This window comes from Pogona vitticeps, chromosome 11, assembly GCF_051106095.1.
Source record: "Pogona vitticeps strain Pit_001003342236 chromosome 11, PviZW2.1, whole genome shotgun sequence".
Classification (NCBI taxonomy): domain Eukaryota; kingdom Metazoa; phylum Chordata; class Lepidosauria; order Squamata; family Agamidae; genus Pogona; species Pogona vitticeps.
Genome location: NC_135793.1, coordinates 14,557,841 through 14,580,422, shown reverse-complemented (window position 1 = coordinate 14,580,422; position 22,582 = coordinate 14,557,841). Strand labels below are relative to the sequence as shown.

At 41.3% G+C, this 22,582-nt stretch overlaps 1 protein-coding gene and 1 long non-coding RNA gene across 5 annotated transcripts in view; one reads left to right on the top strand and one right to left on the bottom strand.

Moving 5' to 3' along the window:
* Positions 1-22,582, top strand: part of LOC110082622 (protocadherin-11 X-linked) — a 986,147-nt gene that overhangs the window by 534,090 nt on the left and 429,475 nt on the right. The window lies entirely within an intron of this gene.
* Positions 659-9,319, bottom strand: LOC140702312 (uncharacterized). Its single transcript, XR_012081434.2, has 3 exons — positions 4,585-9,319; positions 2,916-3,142; positions 659-2,777 (listed from the first exon to the last, which is right to left on the bottom strand). It is a non-coding gene; the product is annotated as an uncharacterized LOC140702312 (long non-coding RNA).

Below are 22,582 nucleotides of genomic sequence, written 5' to 3'. Positions count from 1 at the left end.
ATCAGAGGTTGTGGTGAAGGCTTCTGGGAGTTGTAGTATAAGAACATCTGGAGGCCCAAGGTTGGGGACCACTGGTATACTGTATATTGTAGCCCTCTGTGGCCATTAAAATATATTGCAATATATTCAAGAATAAAATTCACAATCCATTAAGGAAACTTCGAAACCCTAGTACCTAAGGAAAGTCTTTTCAGCCTTCATACTGGAAGGCTTGTTTCATGTCATACTTTATGTAAAGCATGTTCTATAGGGAAAATGCATGAATTCCTACCTGGGGTGGAATTCATAAATGTTAAGGAAAGGAAAGCCAAAAAAATTGGTAAGAATGGCAAAACAGTAGGGAGAGAAACCACTGTGTTTAACTTCTAATGTTAAATGGCAAAACTATTTAACAATTTCTGAGACAGTGTCAGACCATCATTGGTTAAGAATAATCTGTAGGTGCTCATGCACAGGAAAGGAGAAAACTTTGATGCTGGAGACAAAGAGCAAAGCTATTAGGATGGAATTGAAAGAGCTGCGGTTGAGGCTGAACATAGATTAGAATGTTCAGCACAGATCATGCCTACGTATGCCAACTCTGAACTATAGAAATGTCATATATAAAATTCATGTGTATTAGAAAATTCAACAATGATGATACAGAGATGCAGCAAAATTAAAGCAATAGAATTAACATTTAATTAAAGCACTATCCACTGTCGCGCTGCAGTTAATTACAATACATTAGCAGGATGAAAGTGAAATGACATGTCTTTCCATGTCTCATGTCTACACCACCTGCAAACTTACATCACTTTTCAGTTTTATCATGTTTCCCTAATGATTCCTGGAAAATATAATTATCTGAAGTAACTACACAGACTTCAAGCACTGTTGCCCAGATTCATTATAGAAACTATGGCAGTTTAACTAGTTTAAAATGAGTCAGTTTTAGAGATTGACATGAATTTAAAAAATGAATTGCAAAGTTCATCAAAAGTTGCTAATGCATCAGTTTGTATTCAGCTGGAGCTATGCCCCCACTGAATACGAATCAATGAACTTTCAGTGGTTTTCTATTTGTCCATTCATTGGGCTAGAAAGCACACCCACCCAGGTACTTAGAGACACAAAAATCGGAGAGAAGCTTCCCCAGACTACAAGCTCTTTATGTTTAGTGAAGTTTGGGGTTTGGACATCTGAGCCCCCAGGAAAGTTCCCCCCAGGCACAAAGAAGCTTCCCCTGACTCTCCTCCACAATCTCTCCAAGTTTCATGAAGATTGAGTTTCGGACCTCCAAGTTATACACTCACAAAGTAGGTCTCCCCAAGAAAGTGCCCTCTAGCAGCTGGCCTGGGCAGTACTGGAATTTTTTCCAAGCCAGATCCTTGGGGAAACCCTCTTTATAGGTGTATAATATATCCAAAACCCAAACTCCACCAAACATGTAGAGGAGAGTCAAGGGAAGCTTCTCTGTGATTATAGCGTCTCTAAGTGCCAGCGGAAGAGTTGTGGGGTTTCAAAGTCAAGACAGCTCAATGAACTGATTTGTTGATTCACCTGAAAAATTCATACATTTTTTAATTTGTGATTTGTCAACTTTGACAAATTACAAATCACAATAAATTGCCATTTTTCTGATTCGTGCCCATCTCTAATCAGGTTGCAGATATCTCTAGGGAGGAGATATGTTCTATTAGGCCAACTCAGTATAGCCTTTTCTTTTCAATCTTGTACAATTTCTGAGTTAACCACATGGATAACAAGAAGCTGTCATATACACAATCAGAAATAGTCATCTCTAGCGTAGTTTTGTCTACATTGAGGTGGCAACTGTAGTCCTCCATAGAACTTCACTGGTGGCTGGAGTTCTTGATGTCAAGATATTCTTCCTTATATTTAGGTAAAATCTCTTTTCTTGTAACTTGAATCCAATGCTTGAAGAAAGTCACGTGGCAAATATTTGAAAATGGCTATCATGCTGTCTCTCAGTCTCTTTTTTCCCAGGCTTAGCATACCCAGTTGTCTCAACCATTCTTTATAGGGCTGGATTTCCAGACATTAGATGATCTCCTCTGGAAACATTCCAGCTTCTCAGTATCCTTCTTAAACTGTGGTACTCAGAACTGACCAAAGGATTCCAAGTCAGACTGAGTGCTGCTGTTCCTTCCCTTGATGTGGATACTCTGTGTTTTTGAACTGCAATTCTTATAAGCTATCTCTGATAGGCTCGTGGAAGATGCAGGGAAAAGGGAATTTCTGCTAATAGTAATTGAAGGCAAAAACACTTGGGGGTCTATTGTTGCCCGTTCCTGGTCAATGCTGCTAGTCAACTTTCCATGTTCACCAACCCTGACAATTGGCTTGTATTTGGATGAGAAGTGGTTAACTGATGGGGAAAAAAAGTCAATTCCAGGGATTTTCCCTTGTGTGGTGTCACTTTTTGAATGGTAGTGAAGACAAGAGGGTATCCTGTAAACCACTTTTTAAAAATGAATTAAATATCCTGATGAAACTACCATGTGCTTATGGACTGTTATGCATTACTGCTTTGACTGGATTTTTAATACTATTTGTGTTTTCCATTTTTATGTTTTCCATTTCTCAGAGAGACATTTTAAATATATTTGTATAATTATTCGTAGCTTTAATATTGCCTTTTGGTGGTAAAAGATGCTCCTTTTTTACTCATGCTTAGCTTTAAATATTGTCTTTCAATGTTGTTAACCACCATTGTGTACTCATCGTTTTCAACTGTAAATATTGTCTTTGATTGTTGTAAGCTGCCTTGGGTCCTTTTCAAGGAGAAAGGTAGGGTAAAAACAAACAAACAGACAAATAAATGAAAATGAATGAATGAATGAATGAATGAATGAATGAATGAATGAATGAATGAATGAATGAATGAATGAATGAATGAATGGCCACTATACCTCTTCCCTTTTGCTTTATCACTCATCCTTTTTGTCCCTCTCCTTTTAGGAATAGGTAGTAAAAGAATCTATCACATGTCAGGCATCCTTCAAATCGCATGAAAAGAAAGTTTTGACCTTGTTTACCAGCGCCTCCAAGCAGGACAGTTTTCACACTGAGTTTTATGTACCCTTATGCTTCTGAGGTTTCAAAAAAACCATGGCCCCTTTCTTCCTTGGGCTGCTATCTGAAGGAGATGGGAAAACATAGTCATACAGATTTTATACATTCAGTATAATTGCTCTTTAAAAAGACAAACTTCTGTTTGATGTTTTGTGCCAGAGGGGAGAAAAGTCTCTTTTTTTCTTTCAGCTGAATTCAGACCAAAAGAGCAAGAGAATGAAAGGGAATTGTTATGTTGCCATTTAGCCTGAGTGTTTGCCTTCCTTTTTAACCCTGGCAAAGGACATAGACAGCTAGGAACATAATAGGGCTATTTAAGGGATCGATGGTCCATATCAGAGGGTCTTTACTTTGTATAATCCCCTCTGATCCTTTACTTGCCCAGTATGGCCATTGCCATTGTTTCTTCAATCCTCCCTCTAGGGCCAGCCCACCTGGCTAATCACTTTTCCAGTTCTCTAGTCCCTTTGCTGGCCTATCCTTAAGCCCAAAATATAAGAGTCAAATTGATTCAATTGTAAGAGAAACAATAATGTATTTTATTTTATGAAATGTAATAGGTGGCACAATTCCTAGTCATGCAGTTTCTTGTGTTTTAAAGAACCAACTTTGTAACTATAACAAGTTCTTTCTTAACAATGTAACTATGATAGACTCTTCTCCTTTGGAAACCTACACTACTATGCTAGTAAACTGTGCATCAACCTTCCTCCAGCCCTCTCTGACTGTTAAATCTCATTCAACTGAAAAATCTCTCCCTCAGACTCCTTTTTTCTTCCCTTGAACCCACCTGGCAAATCATGATTGGCTCCACCCTGGCCAATCAGCTTCTCCCCCTGCTGATGCTGAATGAAGCTGTCCATCACACCCTTCCATAAGTTTATTATTATAAAGATAAGATAAGATACTTAATGGCCCAATTGTCAGCAAAGCCCCTTCTCCTAAGAGAAACGGATTGCTTGGGACAGAGAGGATTCAGAGTTAGTGTGCTCCTAAATTAGGCGAAATGAGTCCCTGTATCACCCAAGGCCGCCCCACTACACTCTTTCACCAAGTCTGACCCCTTTAATAATCATTGAGAACCAGAATATGTTCATGAGTCCCAGGGACATTCAGATCTCCTAGTACTCAGGAAAATATTGGACTCAAGGTAGTTAATTTCGTGGCCTAGTAGAAATCCAATTAAGTAATTCAATTGAGTAATTGTAGCAAGCTATGTCTGTTCAAGAGCTCTTTGGTATATTTGTTTTATTAGAAAAATAAAGTTTTGAAAGAATTCAGTTTATGCAAAAGCAAAACAATCAGAAACATTTCCATATCTAACCAGTTAGAAATGTAACTACTCCTGCTAGAAAAAAGAAAACAACAAACTTGCTAACTAATTAAAAAAATCTAGGAAAGACATGGCTTCCCCTCCAGCTATTTTAAAATCTACATTCTAAAGAATTTCATGAACTCCATAGTCCATAGTCCAACTAAGAATTCATAGTCCATTAAAAACCATACCAAATGTTCTTGAAATCCGATAGGCAATAGTCCATGATGTTAAAGTTCCCAGTAGTAATCCATGATGCGAAAAAGTCTCTCCAAAAAGTCTCCCTCTCACTCAGCTATTCTCAATTTTCTTTCTGTGCTGGAAAAAAACCCCTTCTGCTTCTCCCCCCCCCCCCGTTGACAACCAATCATGAAGAAGCAAAAGACAGCCTCACTCCGCCTTTCTTTCCCATGGGACATAGCTGCCTGGTGTTGGAATGTTTAGTCTTTTCATTGGGCCTCCATCTCCAGGATACCAGATAAGGATGCTAGCGTCTGTGAAGAAAACTGCAGCTGGAAATTTTCATTACAAGTACATAGACTCAAGATGGATTCTTTCTAGCTAATTTCATGACTACAAATCCCATCTAGAAATTACTTTCTAGCTTCCATAACCCATGTTATCACACCAATCAGTCACATCAGTACCAGGATGGAAAAAGTGCACTTGTTCAGATGTTGGACTACAGTTCTAAGCACTCCTCACTATTGGTAATGCTACCTAGGTCTGATGAGCATGGGTGTCTAGGGGTGTTTAGGATACCCCCCGGGTATCCTAAACAGGCATTTCTTTAAAGGTACACTAGTAAAAATTACAGTCAAATTATTAATCCATAGGTATCATTAATAGGATTTTCCCCATCCCAAATTATTTCTGCAGATATTCTTCTTTGTTCTTAGTTTCCATCTATGCATCTTCTTACTATTCTGCTCTAAATGCTTGTTGTTTGCAATTTATAGAAGTCCACTCACATTTATTACCATCCACAAACAAGATAAACAATATGAAATAAGGCAATACACATTAGAATTCTGTTATTTAAAACACTCTTGGTTTATGAATGTGGGATATAGTGTTTTTGTATCAAAAAATACAAAAATGTGGTGGTGCTACTGGTTAAACCGCAGAAGCCTCTGTGCTGCAAGGTCAGAAGACCTGCAGTCGTAAGATAGAATCCACACATCGGAGTGAGCCCCCGTCGCTTGTCCCAGCTCCCGCCAATCTAGCAGTTTGAAAGCATGCAAAATGCAAAATGTGAGTAGATAAATAGGTACCACCACGGTGGGAAGGTAACGGTGTTCCCTGTCTAGTCAAGATGGCCACATGACCACAGAAGATTGTCTTCGGACAAATGCTAGCTTTATGTGTTGGAAACAGAGATGAGTGCCGCCCCCTAGAGTCGGACATGACTGGAGAAATTGTCAAAGGGAACCTTTACCTATGCAAGCACTTAGAAAACAATATCTCCATTGTTACAGCCAAACATGAAGTCCCTTGCAATTATATGATTCCGATAAGCCTGTTCGACCAAGAGGAGACTGAAAAATTAGCGAAGGTTTAGCTAACTGGGTCCTAACTGGCAGAGTAAAAACTTCCGGTTATTCCAGAGGTGCACTTGATTTCTCTTTTGAAAATTTACGAAATAATGTTTACTGAAAGCAAAATTTCAATCTATTTTTCTAAACTTTCTAAGGAAATGTTTTCAATATGCCTTACAAATTGGTATGCCAATTCCCTGGAGATACAGGACAAAATGACCCCCTTTCTAGAGAAGTAACTTCATTACTTTCTTCAAAATAAAACTTTCTCTCTCTCTCTCTCTCTCTTTAAAGAAATCTATCTTCTCAGTCTTTCTGTGACCTTTAGTTGCCTTTCAACTCCCCAAATATTTCCTTCTCCCCACCTACACCTACAAATTTGTTTGTTTACATTTCTGTTCCACTCATCTAGTCGCTAGGCTGGTACTCTGGGTGTCTAACAGAATGACACACAGTCAGAAACAATAATGATAAAAACAGTAAAATTGTATACAATGTTTAATTTAACAAGGCTCCTACTGGGAATCCTGCACAACAAATGCTCAGTGTTATAAGATAGTGGCTGTTTTCTCCCTTTAAAAGATATTTTTGAGGATTAGTATTTCAGCCCTTGCATCCTGGATTCTTTTCAAATGATAATAATCAAAAATGGGTGGAACCACCCATGCACTTTCAAAATAAGCAAAACTGATTTTACAAATTATATGATCTCTTTTAAGTCTAGAGTCATTTGGCGATACCTATGTCTGAATGGGGGAAGCAGTTTTACTTTAAAAATTCATAATTCAAACATCTCCAAATTTGTCACAGAGCAAGATCAGACTACCTGCCACACCTGTGACAATGCTGATGCTGGTTTGAAGTGATGATCCACAGTCCAGTTTAAATGTCATAATTGTTTTTGTTTATACCGTCCCCATTTTTAAACTTGCTTTGTAGAATGTTGATTTGCAGCTATAATGTAATGAAACTCTGCATAATCATAGAATAACAGAAAAGTGAAGTTGGAAGGGGTGTAAAAGGCCATTAAGTCCAACCCCCTGCTCGGTGCAGGAATACAATTAAAGCATATCTGCCAAGTTTTTCTTGAATGCCTCCAGTGTTGGAGCACTCACCAACTCCTGAGGTAACTGGTTCCATTGTCATACTGCTCTAACAGTTAAGACATTTTTCCTCAACCAAAATCTGGCTTCCTTTAACTTGAGCCCATTGTTGCATGTCCTGCTCTCTGGGATGATTTAAAACAGCCCCTGCCCCTGCTCTGTATGGCAGCCTTTCAGATATTTGAAAAGTGCTATCATATCACCCCTCAGTCTTCTTTTTTCAAGGCTAAACATGCCCAGTTCTTTCATTCTTTCCTCATAGGGCTTGGTTTCCAACCCCCTGATCATCCTTGTTGCCTTCCTTTGAATTTGTTCCAGTTTGTTAGCCTCCTTCCTGAAATGTGGTGTCCAGAACTGGACACAATACTCAAGGTGAGGCCTAACCAGTGCTGAATAGAGGAGGGCTAGCGCCTCTCAGGATTTGGAAACTAGACTTCTATTAATGCAGCCTAAAATAACTTCTGCCTTTTTTGTAGCCACATCACACTGTTGGCTCATATTTAGATTGTGATCTATGACAGTTCCAAGATCCTTCTCGCTCATAGTTTTGCTGAGCCAAATATCCCCCATCTTGTAACTGTGCAATTTACTTCTTTTTACGAGGTGCAGTACTTTGCACTTATCCCTCTTGAATTTTGGTCTGTTGCTTTCGGCCCATTGTTCCATCCTATCAAGGCCTCCTAGGTTTCTGTCTCCTAGGTTATTAGCTATTCCAACCAATTTGGTGTCATCTGTAAATTTAACAAGCATTTCCTGCACTCCCTCATCCAAGTCATTAATAAAAATATTGAAGAGCACCGGGGCCAGGACTGAGCCTTGCAGTACCACACTTGTTACCTCCTCCCAGTTAGAGAAGGACCCTCTGAGTAGGATTCTGTAGCCAATTGCGTATCCATCTGACACTTGATCTATCCAGCCCACACCTAGTTAGCTTGCTCATCAGGATATCATGGAGCTCTTGGCAAAAAGCTTTGCTGAAGCCAAGATATACTACATCTACAGCATTCCCTCTGTCTATCAGGGAGGTCACTTGATCAAAAAAAGAGATCAAATTAGTTTGGCAGGATTTGTTCTTGAAAATAATATATAGCAGTTCTGAGAGTTCTTCGGCCAGTTCCTTCAGTACTCTCAGGTGCAGTTCATGTGGCCCTGGAGATGTGAACTCGTTCAAGGTGGTAAGTTATTCCTTGACCATTTGTTTAACAATCTCCAGCTGCAATTCTGTCCCCCCCCCCCCCACTTGCACTTCCAATTTGTTTGGAAGTTCATAGTCTGTCTTATGGGAAAAATTGGAACAAAAATGGGAATTGAGCACCTCTGCCTTTTCTTTGTCCTCTGTTATCATTTTTCCATCTCCATTGATGAAATTACAGTTCAGAAAGAAATACAGAGAGACTTGGAAGATTGAAATCAGCTACAGATCTCAATGATGAGAAGAATCTCGATAATAAAGATGAACATTTTCCAAAACTGTTATTCTTGTTTCAAAACTTACCACTTCTATTAAATTATAAACACTTCAAGGACTTGGACAGCCTGATCTAAAAATTTGTCTGGAAGACCAAAAAACCAAGAATAAAATTTAGAATATTGCAAGATTTAAAAGATAAAGGTGGCTTAGGACTGCCGAATTTGCTATTATAAGGCCTGTGCTATGGTTTGGATAAAAGAATGGATAACACTAAAAAATCAAAGACTGTTGAAACTGAAAGGTCATGATTTAAAGATGGGTTGGCCTGTATACATATGGTATGGAAAATTCAAAGAACAGACACATTTCTCAGAACATATTGTGAGGAAAGTGTTGTTTAATATGGCAAAAATTTCATATAAGAAAATTCCAATATGGGTAGCCCCAATAGAGGCCTTCACATTGAAAATGTTAAGCCAGGAGTGAGTTTTACTCCTGTATAAAGACTTGTTAACTAAAGATCAACCTCTGAAAAATAAACTAGACTTCGAGAAATTGGGTCTATCAACAAATTGGTGGTTGATGTTGAAATTAGAATCAAGATACAAAAAGGACAAAAAGATGGGCTTTTTTGAGGGAAAAGATCAGATACAGTGAGGTCTCAACCTATGGAATTAATCCGTATTGGAATGGGGTCCGTAGGTCGAAAAGCCTCAAGTCGAGAATGCATTCCCCACAGGAATGCATTGAAAACACATTAATCCATAACCCGCCCAAGAAACACCCCCCCCCCACATACACAAATTAGAAATATTTTTTTTAAAAAAATGACCTTACCTTTTTGAAGTCTTCAAGGGGTCCCCCGCCACTGCCATCACTGCTGTTGGAGGACTCCGAGGGTTTCGACACAGCTACCAGAGGCCTCTCAGAGCTCCCCCGCCACAGCCATCACCGCTGCCAGAGGACTCTGAGGGCTTCGGTGCCGCTGCCGGAGGCCTCTCAGAGGTCCCCCCCCCACTGCCAATAGTGCTTCGGAGGCACTATCGGCGGTGGGGGGGGACATCCAAGAGGCCTCCCATGGTGGCGGGGAAGACCTCCGGAGGTTCCTGCACCATCGCCACTGCTGGGAGCTGAGCCACACCGGGCGATCCCGACCATGCTTGGACTCCTGGGAGTCCGAGCATGGCTGGGATTGCCCGGTGCGGATCGGCTCCCAGCAGTGGCAGTGGCAGCGGGGGACCTCCTGATGCCTTCCAGGCAGAAAAGCAATGGAAGGCATCCAGGGGCCACCCACCCTGCTGGTGCCGCCGCTGGGAGCTGAGCCACGCCGGGTGATCCCAGTCATGCTTGGAGTCCTGGGAGTCTGAGCATGGCTGGGATTGCCCAGCGTAGCTCAGCTCCCAGCAGCAGCGGCAGCGGTGGGGGGGCCTCCTGATGCCTTCCAGACAGAGAAGCAATGGAAAGCATCTGGAGGCCCCCCACCCTGCTGCCACCACCGCTGCTGCTGGGAGCCTTTGGAGGTCCCAAAGGGCTTCCTCCAATGTCGAGGGAAAGCCCTTTGAGACCTCCAAAGGCAAGTAGGCAGGGAGAAAGGGCTGGAAATTTGAATTTCCCACCCTTTCTCCCTGCCTTTTTGCCTTCGGAGCTTTCCGCCCGACATCAGAGAAAGCCCTTTGAGACCTCGGAAGGCTCCCAGAAGCGGCGGTGGGGGCGGCAGGGGACCTCCTGATGCCTTCCAGGCAGAGAAGCAACGGAAGGCATCCGGAGCCCCCACCCCCACCCTGCTGCCACCGCCGCTGTGGTGTTGGAGAAGAACTTTGCGGATACTCTGGACTGCCAGAAAGATGAACAAGTGCACCCTTGATCAAATTAAGCCTGAAGTATCTCTGGAGGGAAATATGTTGAAACTGATGCTGTCCTACCTTGGGAACATTATGAGCGGACATGATCTCTGGAAAGACATTAATGCTGCGAAAGGTGGAAGGCATCAGAAAAAGAGGAAGACCAAATACAAGATGCACTGATTCCCAAAAAGGAAACCATAGGCTTGAGTATACAAGAGCTGAGCAGGGCTGTTGAGGACAGGATCATTTTGGAGCATACTCCTTCATAGGATCATCATAGGTTGGCGCCAACATCATGGCACATAACAGCCTGGGAGTGGGAGAGAGCCCACCTGTTAACAACTTGAGGGTTAAAAAAAGCCTGGCGCATGAAGAGACAGAAAGTGGTGAATCTCTATATTTTTAAGAGGCAATTGTTATTGTTTAGTCGTTAAGTCGTGTCCGACTCTTCGTGGACCAGAACACGCCAGGCCCTCCCGTCTTCCACCGCCTCCCGGAGTTGTGTCAAATTCATGTTGGTTGCTTCGCAGACACTGTCCAGCCATCTCGTCCTCTGTCGTCCCTTTCTCCTCTTGCCTTCACACTTTCCCAACATCAGGGCCTTTTCCAGGGAAAAGTATATTGAAAAGTAAAGAAATAAGGTTTTGCTTTTTTTCATTTTGTGGTTCTCCTGTGTTTTGTACACAAACTTTGCTGATGTCAGTGGATCTACTGTAAGTACTTCTGTGTTAGATCCAAACCAGTTCCAATAATAATAATAATAATAATAATAATAATAATATAATTTATTGTCATTGTAAGTATATACACAGTATATCATACAACGAAATTCACAGACACCCAGAGACCAGACACATGCACACACATAACATTCCCCAAACACTCCCCACCCACTAGAAATCCCCCACTAAAAATACAAACATCTACACCTCAGTCCAAGTAACACAGTCCAACTAATTATTCACTACTGGTGGTCTTTAAGCTCATTATTAATTGCAATTATAGCTCTAGGATAAAAACTATTTAGAAAACGTGTGGTCCGAGTCTTAATTGTTCTATATCTTCTGCCAGACGGTAACAGTTCAAAAAAGTTATAAGCAGGATGGGAAGAGTCTCTCAGGATGCTGTGTGACTTCCTCAGACAGCGGGATGTGAAGATGTCATCCAGGGTTGGTAGCTGGAGCCCGATGATATTCTGGGCAATTTTAATGGTTCTCTGTAGAGCTTTTTTGTCCGCTACAGAGCTACTCCCAAACCATGCCAGAATGCCATAAGTTAGGACACTCTCAATGGTGCTACGGTAGTAGGACAGAAGCAAATGCTGTGATAAATTTAACTTCCCGAGCATTCTCAGGAAATACAGCCTCTTCTGTGCCTTCTTTATTAGCATGTTGGCATTTATAGTCCATGAGAGGTCCTCTGAGATGTAAGCGCCCAGAAATTTAAAACTACCAACTCTCTCCACTTCCTCACCGTTTATGTACAGTGGTAAATGTACATTTCTCTTCCTCCTAAAATCAATTATGAGTTCTTTAGTTTTTTTGATGTTAAGTGTGAGATGATTTTCTTTACACCATAGTATCAATCTTTGTACTTCCTTTCTATAAGCAGACTCATTGTTCTTATTTATGAGTCCCACCACTGTTGTATCATCCGCAAATTTAATAATTGCATTGGTGTTATATAGTGGGGTGCAATCATGTGTGTACAGGGAATAGAGGAAAGGACTTAGCACGCAGCCCTGGGGAGCTCCTGTACTTAGTACCAGGGTAGAAGAATGGTGGGATCCCATCCTTACTGACTGTGGCCTATCTGTCAGAAAATCCTTTATCCACATGCAGATCTCCTGAGGTAATCCCAGGTTGATCATTTTTAAAAACAACCTATTTGGTAGAATGGTGTTAAAAGCAGAGCTATAATCCACAAACAACAGCCTCGCATAAGTTCCCTGTTGTTCTAAGTGGCTCAATACAGTATGGAGTACGATGGACACAGCATCATCAGTAGATCTATTTCTCCTGTATGCAAATTGCCATGGATCCAAAGAAGGTGGAAGACTAGCCTTAATGTAATCCAGCACCAATCTCTCAAAACATTTCATAATAACAGATGTTAAAGCTACTGGTCTATAATCATTGGGAGATACCACAGCTGACTGCTTCGGGACTGGCACTATAATAGATGTCTTCAGGCAAGTGGGGACAGAACACTGCAACAAGGATAGATTGAAAATATCCGTAAAAACTCCAGCTAATTCTGCAGCACAGCCCCTAACAACTCGTCCCATGATTCCATCTGGTCCAGCTGCCTTTCGAATATTAATATTCTGGAAAGCGCGTCTCACATCTGAAATCTGCAGTACTAGTGGTTGTCTGTCGATGGTAGATTCTAGTGATGTATTATGGACAGTAGGTGCTGGAATAATGGTTGTTCCTGTTTCCACCTCAAAACGGCTGAAAAATTGATTTAACTGCTCAGCCAAAAAATCACTGCTGCTACACAGACTGTTTTTGTTACTCTGACCAGTGATTTGTCGTAGGCCGTGCCACACTCTGCGAGTGTCAGAACTTTCAAGGTGTTGTTCAATTCTCTGGCTGTACATAGCTTTGGCATCCCTAATGCCCCTTTTCAGTTTAGCTCTGGCCTCTCTATACTGTAGTTCATCACCAGAATGAAAAGCAGTATTTCTGGCTTTTAATAAAAGGCGCACTTCTCTATTTAGCCAAGGCTTGTTGTTAGAAAACACTCGTACTTGTCTTGTAGTAGCAATAACATCGATGCAGCTTTTGATATAAAACAGTACTGTCGAGGCATAAGTATCAACATTGTCCTCCTCAAACAGTGTCCAATCAGTGCTCCTAAAGCAATCTTGAAGTTGCTCAGTTGCATCCACTGGCCACACTTGTATTTCTCTAATTATAGCCCTCAATGACTCCACAGAAGTACTAATGTTTTATCATAAGATCAAATGTTGAAAAATGTGTTACTCTCTTATGTATTAAATATTAACCAAAAGCATTCATAAAATATGATTTAATGAGAGGTTCCAAATGTATCTAATGCAGTTTAGATTTCAAGCCCACAAAAATCAAAACATGCATACACACACACGCCCACACACATGCTTACATAGCTCTCCCATATTTATATTCACTGTGGTTAAACAAACCTAACTGGGGGAAAAATACTATGAAACTTGATTTTGAATGTCTGCCAAATGCCCACATTAGATAAGAACTTTCTTCAGTTACTGATCAATTTGTGCCTCATTCTTTTTCACATATGCACTCAAGGCAGCTTAAAACAACTATAAAATATATTAAAGTGATGAATAAAATAAATACAATAATGGATATAATAAAAGCAGGTTAAGATAAAATTAACTACCCTGTTTCCCCGAAAATAAGACCTTACCTGAAAATAAGCCCTAGTAAGATTTTTCCGGATGCTCATAATATAAGCCCTACCCTAAAATTAAGCCCCAGTTAAGTGAAACCCCACCCTCCACCATTGTGAAGCAACCAGAAGAAGATGACGTGACTGTATTTGAATCAGTGTCGATTGTGGTACATGAAAATAGAATAAAACATCCCCTGAAAATAAGCCCCAATGCATTTTTGGAGGAAAAATTAAGATGAGACCCTGTCTCATTTTTGGGGAAACACGGTACAAAGCGTTTAAAAGTGTATGGGGTTATCACAAGTTTATAAACAAGGTCAATGAAATTGTGAAAAACAGAGAAGGTATCATAATAGGATACCAAGACCTTAAAGAGAAGTAAGTTCTGTGCCAAATATTTGTTGGGTGGTTTTTGTTTTTGTTTTTTGAGGCCAAAGGGGAGACTTTTGCCTTAAAAGACTTAAAAAAGATTCCTCACAAATGTGAGGGCAACTTCAGGATTCACAAAAAATTGTATTTTCTGGATAGGGATGGAGATGGATTCCGACCTTATTTCCTGAAATGAAATATAACCAATGACTTATGTTCCTCCCTGATTTCCATAATCAGCTTCCCCCACCACCACTGACTATTATTTATTGCTGATGCTCCACGTCTACTAACTATTGTTATGTTGTCTTCATTTACTTACATTGATCATTATAGGTGAAAACAAAGTAAATATAACAGTAAATTTTCCTTCTCTTATATCAGATTAATTGGACTTGTCCACGGAAACCCACATTAAAAAAGTTAGTCTTTAAGGGGCCACCAAGTTTTTGTTTTTGTTCCAGTTTTCCTTATACTTTGTATTCACCTGTAATGCTGGAACAGACTATCACAGCTACCCTTCTACAATTACAATAAGCAGTTCCTTATGTAAGAAATAGAAGTATATACGTTCTTGTTCCTGTTCAGATAATGGTAGGAAATACAGCTTGCTGGCTGGTGATGGGGGGCAGCAGAGTACAGCAAGGAAGGCCCTGGGTGGTACACAATTGCCTCATGATGGATAATACTGACTTTGCCAGTATCTTGGCAGGTTCCAAAGATACTCTGAACAGACCCAGTCTTGCTTGATTTCAGAAGCTAAGCAAGGCCAGGCCTAGTTACTTGTTGGATGAGAAACCTCTAGAAAATGGATGAGAAACCTCTAGAATCCTTCATGAAACCTTTAAAAGCTGCTGCCATTTGGAGTGACATACTACCCAGGTGGATCGGTGATCTGAGTTAAAGATGGGCACAAACCTAATAATGAACCAGGACATTTGTCGAAAATCACTAATTTGTTGATGAGGGTTGGCTTGGGTTCGTCCAAACTGGAGAACCCAAACTGACCCAAACCATGAAATTTTTGAAATCTCCCTACCTTGTCCTGCCACCACTGCCATCTTTGGAGACATTGGCTGGCTTCCCTTCCAAGAGCCGGGCCAGGCCTGCCCTAGCGGCTCCCAGTCAGCTGCCTCTGTGCATGGACCTACCTCTCAGCAACCTCCATTTTGCTGGTCCGTGCCCATTTCTAATCTGAGTCAGTGATTATCTTTGATCTGAGTCAGTGACTCAAATCCTGTTGCTTAGGGTAGTATGTCACCCAAGAGTAGGCCTATTGAATCAGTGGGGATTTAGTAAGTCAACTCCTCTTAAGTTCCATGGAGTCAAGTGGGTCTACTTTAGTTCCAAGTCATTTTAGTGTAGTAAATTGGAATCTGACTTTTCAGGAATTTCTCAGTGTGCACATAAAACAAAATATCCACTGGTTCAATGGACCTGCTATAGTGTCACTTACTGCAGTAAGCAGCAGAATTTCTTAGAAAGACAATTTCCTAAATTTCTGTTTCATTATCTCCATTCTTAACTTACTTCCTTCATGTCCATGGGGTGGCCTAGACTTAGCCTAGATTCTTGTCTAGCAGTCTCTGCCAATCACAGCATGTTTCATTCTTGGAACCTCAGCATTATTCTATATGACCTCTTTTAATAAAAAATATTGGATACTGCATCCCTAGAAAAGCTTGGAAAGCTGGCAGTTGAATGGAAAATATAATACAGTTGCACTTGTGTATTGTTGGGCCTGCAAAGTGTATATTATGTGAGTTTTATAAATAAAATATAAATTGTGGGGTAATGGAATAAGGCTGCCTTAACTTTTGCTTTCCTGTCCTCATAAAATTGGCATCCTTAGAAGAGAAAGCTTGTAATCACTTATTTACGTGTGTGTGTGTGTGTGTGTGTGTGTGTGTGTGTGTGTGTGTGTGTACATTTTAGTGCTAGCTACTGAAGTATATGTAAGTTGGTTTAAAAGAAAGCAAAAACAATCCAGCCTGAACCACAATTGAATACAAAATGGCTTGGAAATAAACCACATGTTTATCTCACTGAATAAGCAGGTTTAAATACAACCATGTTGCCTTCTCACTGGGATGTGTTTTAGGTAAAAGGTAAAGGTTCCCCTTGACATTTTTAGTCCAGTCGTGTCTGATTCTAGGGGGCAGTGCTCATCCCGTTTTCAAGCCGTAGAGCCAGCGCTTGTCCGAAGACAGTTCCCCTTGTCACGTGGCCAGCATATGTAATGGCTTATATACACAAAAGTTTCTGAATAGTTTTGGCTTCTAACTATGGCAAGTGGGGAAAACACATGCCTATTGTGTGTTTTTGCACGTTTTTAAAATATACATGTCATTCCACTTCACCAAAGCTCAGTAGCAGAGTTCCTGTTTTCCAAGCAGAAGATATAAATGAAAAATGGTGATGCAAGCAAGAGAACACCACTTGAGATGTACCAGTCAAAAATATCTACATAAAAGCAGGCATTGAGGAAACATGCACTCTGAGGGTATGACATAGAAAACATTCGGAATCTTCAAGGCTGATTTATATAAAGAAAAATGTTTGCAAAATGGGCATATTAGACAGAAACTATACATACATTCAAGTGTAGATGTGTTTTAAGGAAACCTTACCGTTCTGAATAAAACAAGCTTAAAGTGGAAAATTAAATTTGAGCAAAACCTATTTGTCTTATGTTGTAAAGCATTCTGAATGATGCAAATGGACCAGAGGGTAGGATCTGTAAGAAATCTACAAACAGCATTTCATACTAGCATTTTTAATATGTTCTTTGCTCTTAAGTATCTTTGCTTTCTGGGTCTTTGTGTGTGTTTTCCTCTTTACTTTTCTGAAAGCCAGTGTTATTAACATCTTGTTTTTTGCATACTTCCTCCCCACCTCTTTTTGTCACAAGAAGCAATTTTGACCTTCCTCTTTCTGAAGTCTATCTCAGTGAGCGTATGTCCCTTCTAAAATAGCTGCATTTCCCCTAAAATAGCTAAAAAAATGTATAACTGTCTAGAAATCTGCAAGCTTGCACAGCTGTCTGCGGAACACACACAGAGGAAAATGTCAGTTTGACATGAGCCAGAGGCACAGTGCCTAAGGTCTGACCGGCTTTGGCAGACCTTCCTCTCAAAGCTTTCTGGGTAGCCTGTGGCCAGGGGAGTCTGTGTATGACCTTGAGCAAGGTTGCATCACTTGCTTATACCATTTTATCCACAAGACCTGCTAGAACAGCAATTATGCACTTCTCCTTGACTTAAAACAAATGAACATGTGATGGTGGGATGCTTTTGGAAGACCTTCAACCTAAATGTTTCCTCAGAGTCTAGAATTCTGAATGGTCTTGTTTCCTAAATGGACCTCTCTTCTTCTATATCTTAAAAAACCTAAACTTTGGACAGAGTATTGTGCTTAGGAAATGTCTAGTTCCTTTGTATTTCCTCACTCCCTTGTGTTCACACGTAATGGATATTAATCATTGTCAATTACATATGACCATGATTGCATGTGAGAAAAATAATTGTCCCTGCATCGCAGAATAATGAGGCAAGACAAGGTTTACGATGAGCCACGCTTTATTATTAACCATTAAAGTTCAGTCTCCAAACAAATAAAGGGGGCAGCCATCGTGCGGAATCAGATTTGCAACAGGGGTCTTCCAGGACCCCTTCAACTGAAAATGGGCAAGTCCCATGCCCCAAGGCCTCGCGGTCCTGAAGACAGCGGGCCCTCGGCCAGCCCTGATCTGACCACCCCCCGGACCTCAAGCTCCCAATCCATTGAAGACCATCGGTTTGGGTGTGGCCCCAGCACATCCTTCTCCCCACAAGTATAATTTTACAATCCGCAGCGCTGGGGGGGGTGTTGGGGGAAGGGTTAGTGTTCACATGAGGACTCACCAAACCGTCTTCATTCCACACTGTCGGCCACTGCACTGAGACTAGCCACACTAAGAAACTTCTCGTTCCTTTGTATTTCCTCACTCCCTTGTGTTCACATGTTATGGATATTAATCATTGCCAATTACATATAACAATGATTGTATGTGAGAAAAATAATTGGTCTCACACTCACAAGGGGAGCCGTTTTCTAGTGTAGACAGCAAGAAAATTAAGATGTGGTGTGTGAGTTTGTATGTTTGTGTGACATTTTAAACAGAATTTTACAAATAATATTTTAGCATAAATACAAGTGATATAAAATTTCAGTGTCTGCTACCTTTTTCTATGAGCTTTTAAGGAATAAAAGCAAGACATGGGTAGTTTGCAACATATATATGTTAAATATAGCTTCGCTTTTGTATATCTGAGGATCTCAGAACAATGTACAAGATGTAAAATAACATACTGAAACAAAATTATTAAACAGTGTAAATAGTTTAAGCTAACAAACCATTGGCAAACCTAAGCAAAGAGCTAAAACAGAAAAGGAAACAGTAGGCTCAAACCGAGGCCTTATTGGGGGTGAATAAACAACTCCATTATAAGTTGTTGCCAAAATCAGGCTGCACCCAGTTGAGCTTTTAAGACGACATTGGACAACTAGGCCTGCTGAGAATCATAATGTGATACGTGCAGTGTTTAGGCTATTTTCTGTGCTGAAAATTCAGGTGCATTTTATACGTGTTGGGATAAAATGAGATTAATGTTTTATGTGTGTGACAACGGCCCATTCAATATACATAGTCCCCAGAAGATCGTGGCGAGCAGAGTTCGATGTGTTAGCCTAATGTTCCAAAGTACAGCCTCTCTTGCAGCGTGGGATTTTCTCTACTAGCCTTTGTATTTTTAAATGTCCCTTGTGTGGGAGTGGGGGGAAGTTGCAGCTGACCTCACTGTAATGGAATGTAATTAGATAGCCTTTTCTTGGTAAAACATATTGGTCATTGGGGTAAACTGAAGCAGAAAGAATGTGATCATTGTGATGTTTTAATATTTAATAATGTTAAAATGAAGTAGCAAACTAATAACCAATAACTAAAATAGAGAGTCATGTTCACTCTCTTTTAGTCCTCCACCATTGTTCTCACCCATATTTTCTTTTCTTCACTCGCTGGTGTCAGCCACAGGTGCTTAATCCTTCAATATTTGACATTTTATGGCATAGCAGGTATTCTGTGTTCAAATCAATCCTGTTCTTTTTTGTTCTTTATGTTATTGACATCAATTTTAAGACTTCCAAACATGTACACAACATGCACTTGTACACATACCCATATGCGCCCAAGTGGAGGTGCAAATGATAGCGTGAGAACATGAAATGACAATGGCTTCAGTCCAGTAAATAGTACCAATTAGGTGTTCTTGCCAGAGTTTTGTTGCTTTAGGCCAGTGTTTCCCAACCTTGGGACCCCAGATGTTCTTGAACTACAGCTTCCAGAAATCCTGGCCAGCACAGGTCATGGGGAAGGCTTCTGGGAGTTTAAGTCCAGGGACCAAAAGCTGGGAACCACTGCTCTAGGTTATCTTAACACATTACCCAAAATCCTGTGGCTTAGCATAGTAAAACGTAGGCTCACTGAATCATTCAGGATTTAGTGAGTCAACTCTGCCGTGAGTTCCATTGATTCAAATTGGTCGATTTTACTTTAGCATAGTAAATCATAGTTAGAGTAGGTCCATTTGAATCAATGGAACTTAAGGAGAAGTTGACCGACTAAATCTTCATTGATTCAATGGACCTAGTCTAGTATGATTTACTACACTAAGTAACAAGATTTTGGCCAACAAAGATACATCAGTGATGAGGTTTTAAGCCCCACATGATCTTTGAGTTTGAGTTAATTATTGTATTTGAACTACTTGCTTGTTACGCAAAACATTGCCTCAGCAAAACTAATGCCCTTTCCTTCTGAGAAATTACGTCTACACAAATCAAATACAGAACCACTGGCTGATGGTTTTAAAAGAGGCAAACAACACTGTAGCAACCCCAGACCTACTGGAGTATCCCACCCTGTAGTTATGCTGCCACCAACCATTCGTTCTACCAAGTCACCCGGACCAGGAATGGATTTTAATAAACAAAAGAACAAGGTTTATTGAAAAAACAAACAGGGTAAATAAAAGGATCAGGTAAATAGGATACTGGAACTTGGTATAGTCCCAATCATACACATACAACAGATTGGTTCTCACGGAACACTTTGAGGTAACGCACAGACCCTGAACCTATCAGTTCTGGCTACCTAGATAGAAACCTGAACCTATCAGGTATGTACTATCTGACGAACAGTTGTACCCAGTCTGACCCACAGACTCCAACTCCACTTCTCCACGTCAGCTCTCCTACGATGGACTCCCCCCAAATATATATACAGTACAGCTCCTCCCCCCTGATGTCCCGCCTTCCACTCCCCATAGGATGGAACTTTCCCTCCAAACCCACGACAGACAGGTACTATCAGTGCTGTATGTGACACCTCCCCCCTTTATAAGTTGTTTTGCGGGGGAAAAGCTAAAGTGCTTTTCTCCAAAAAAACAACCAGGATCAAAATATATAAACAGTTATACATTATAATACAATCCCATAACCCATACTTACTCACTCTAGGTCAAACATATCACTTATGCATTTAAACATTAATATTTGCAATACATTAAGTTACCTTTATTAATACAAACCAAGCCTGTTCAATAAACAGGTACATTTAACTTTTGGTCACCAAAATATACACAGTCCATGGTTTCTTCGCCGTCTTCACTCGTCGGGTCTTCTTGACAAGGCGTCAGCAACACAGTTCATTGACCCTCTGACCACCTTCACTTCAAAGTCAAAATCTTGCAGGTTTAAAGCCCACCTCATAAGTTTACTATTATGGGTTTTCATTGTCTTTAACCACTGCAGTGGTGAGTGGTCAGTGCACAGGACAAAATGTCTTCCCCAGATGTAAGGTTTGGCCTTCTGAATCGCGTATACTATGGCCAGGCACTCCTTTTCCACGGTTGCCAAATGTCTCTCACCTTTCTGGAGTTTCCTACTCAGGTAGGACACTGGATGCTGGTCACCATTTTCATCCTCCTGGCAAAGAACTGCTCCTACCCCGCTGTTAGACGCATCGGTGTAGATGATGAACTCCCGGTCGAAGTCGGGAGCACGCAGCACTGGATAATGGATGAGCGCCTCCTTCAACCTCTGGAACGCCTCCTCGCAGTCGCTGGTCCACGGGATGCGGTCATCAGTCTTCTTCCGCGTCAGATCGGTCAGCGGAGTCGCCATCTCGCTAAACCTCGGGATGAACTTTCTGTAGTAGCCCACCAACCCAAGAAATGATTTGACTTTTTTCTTGGTGTTGGGTCTGGGCCAATCACGAACGGCTTCTATCTTGGCCTCTAGGTGTTTGATCACTCCTCCCCCTACTATGTGACCCAAGTATTTTATTTCTGGGCTACCCAGCTGACACTTGCTTGCCTTTACTGTTAGCCCTGCTGCACTTAACCTCTGCAGCACTATCTCCAGGTGTTTCAGGTGATCTTCCCAGGTATTGCTGAAGATCCCTATATCGTCAATGTAGGCCACAGTAAAGTCACTGAGCCCTGCTAAGGTCTGGTCCATCAGCCTTTGGAATGTGGCTGGTGCATTTCTGAGACCAAAACTAAGGACTCTAAACTCATATAGACCGAAAGGGCTGCAAAATGCGGTCTTTTCCTGATCCCTGGGATCAATCCTTAATTGCCAGTAACCCTTTACTAGGTCCAACGATGAAATGAACCGACAACCCCCTATGGTTTCAATCAGGTTGTCTAGCCTGGGCATTGGGTAGGCATCAGGAGTGGTTACGCGGTTTAATTTCCGGTAATCTACACAAAATCTAATGCTCCCATCAGGCTTGTCCACCAGGACTATCGGAGAGGACCATGGACTAGAAGAGGGGACGATTATGTTCTCCCTAAGCATCTCGTCCAGCTCCTTCCACACCTTGTCCCTATAGGGTCCCGTCACTCGGTATGGGGATACTGCTTGCGGGGGTGCATCCCCTGTGTGGATCCGATGCATCACTCCCTTCACTATCCCCGGCTTATTTGAAAAAACCTTATGATATTTGGTGAGCAGCACTTTTAGTTCTTGCTGCTGGTCTTGGGTGAGTGCAGGACTGATCTTCACCTCATCTGGGTTGTATTTCACTTCCCCTCTACCCTCCCAGAAGGGCAATTCAGCTTCCTCACTCTCAGCTGCTTTTATGGCAAATAAAACCCTCTGTTCCCCTCTGTAGTAGGGTTTCAGGGCATTCACATGTACCACCCTCCGTGCTTGGTGTTTCTCCTGTTCTATAAGGTAGTTCAGGTCCGACATCTTGGAAATGACCCTGTATGGTCCTGCCCATTTGAGCTGCAGTTTGTTCTCTTTGCAGGGCCTAAGCCAAAGCACTTCCTCCCCTGGGTTAAAGTGCCTCTCCCTGGCTTTCTGGTCATACCAGGTTTTCTGTCTGACCTTCTGAGCTTGCAGGTTTTCTGCTGCTAGCTCTAGGTTTCTCTTCAGGTCATTCATTAAAGTGTCTATATACGTCACAACATCTTGTGGGT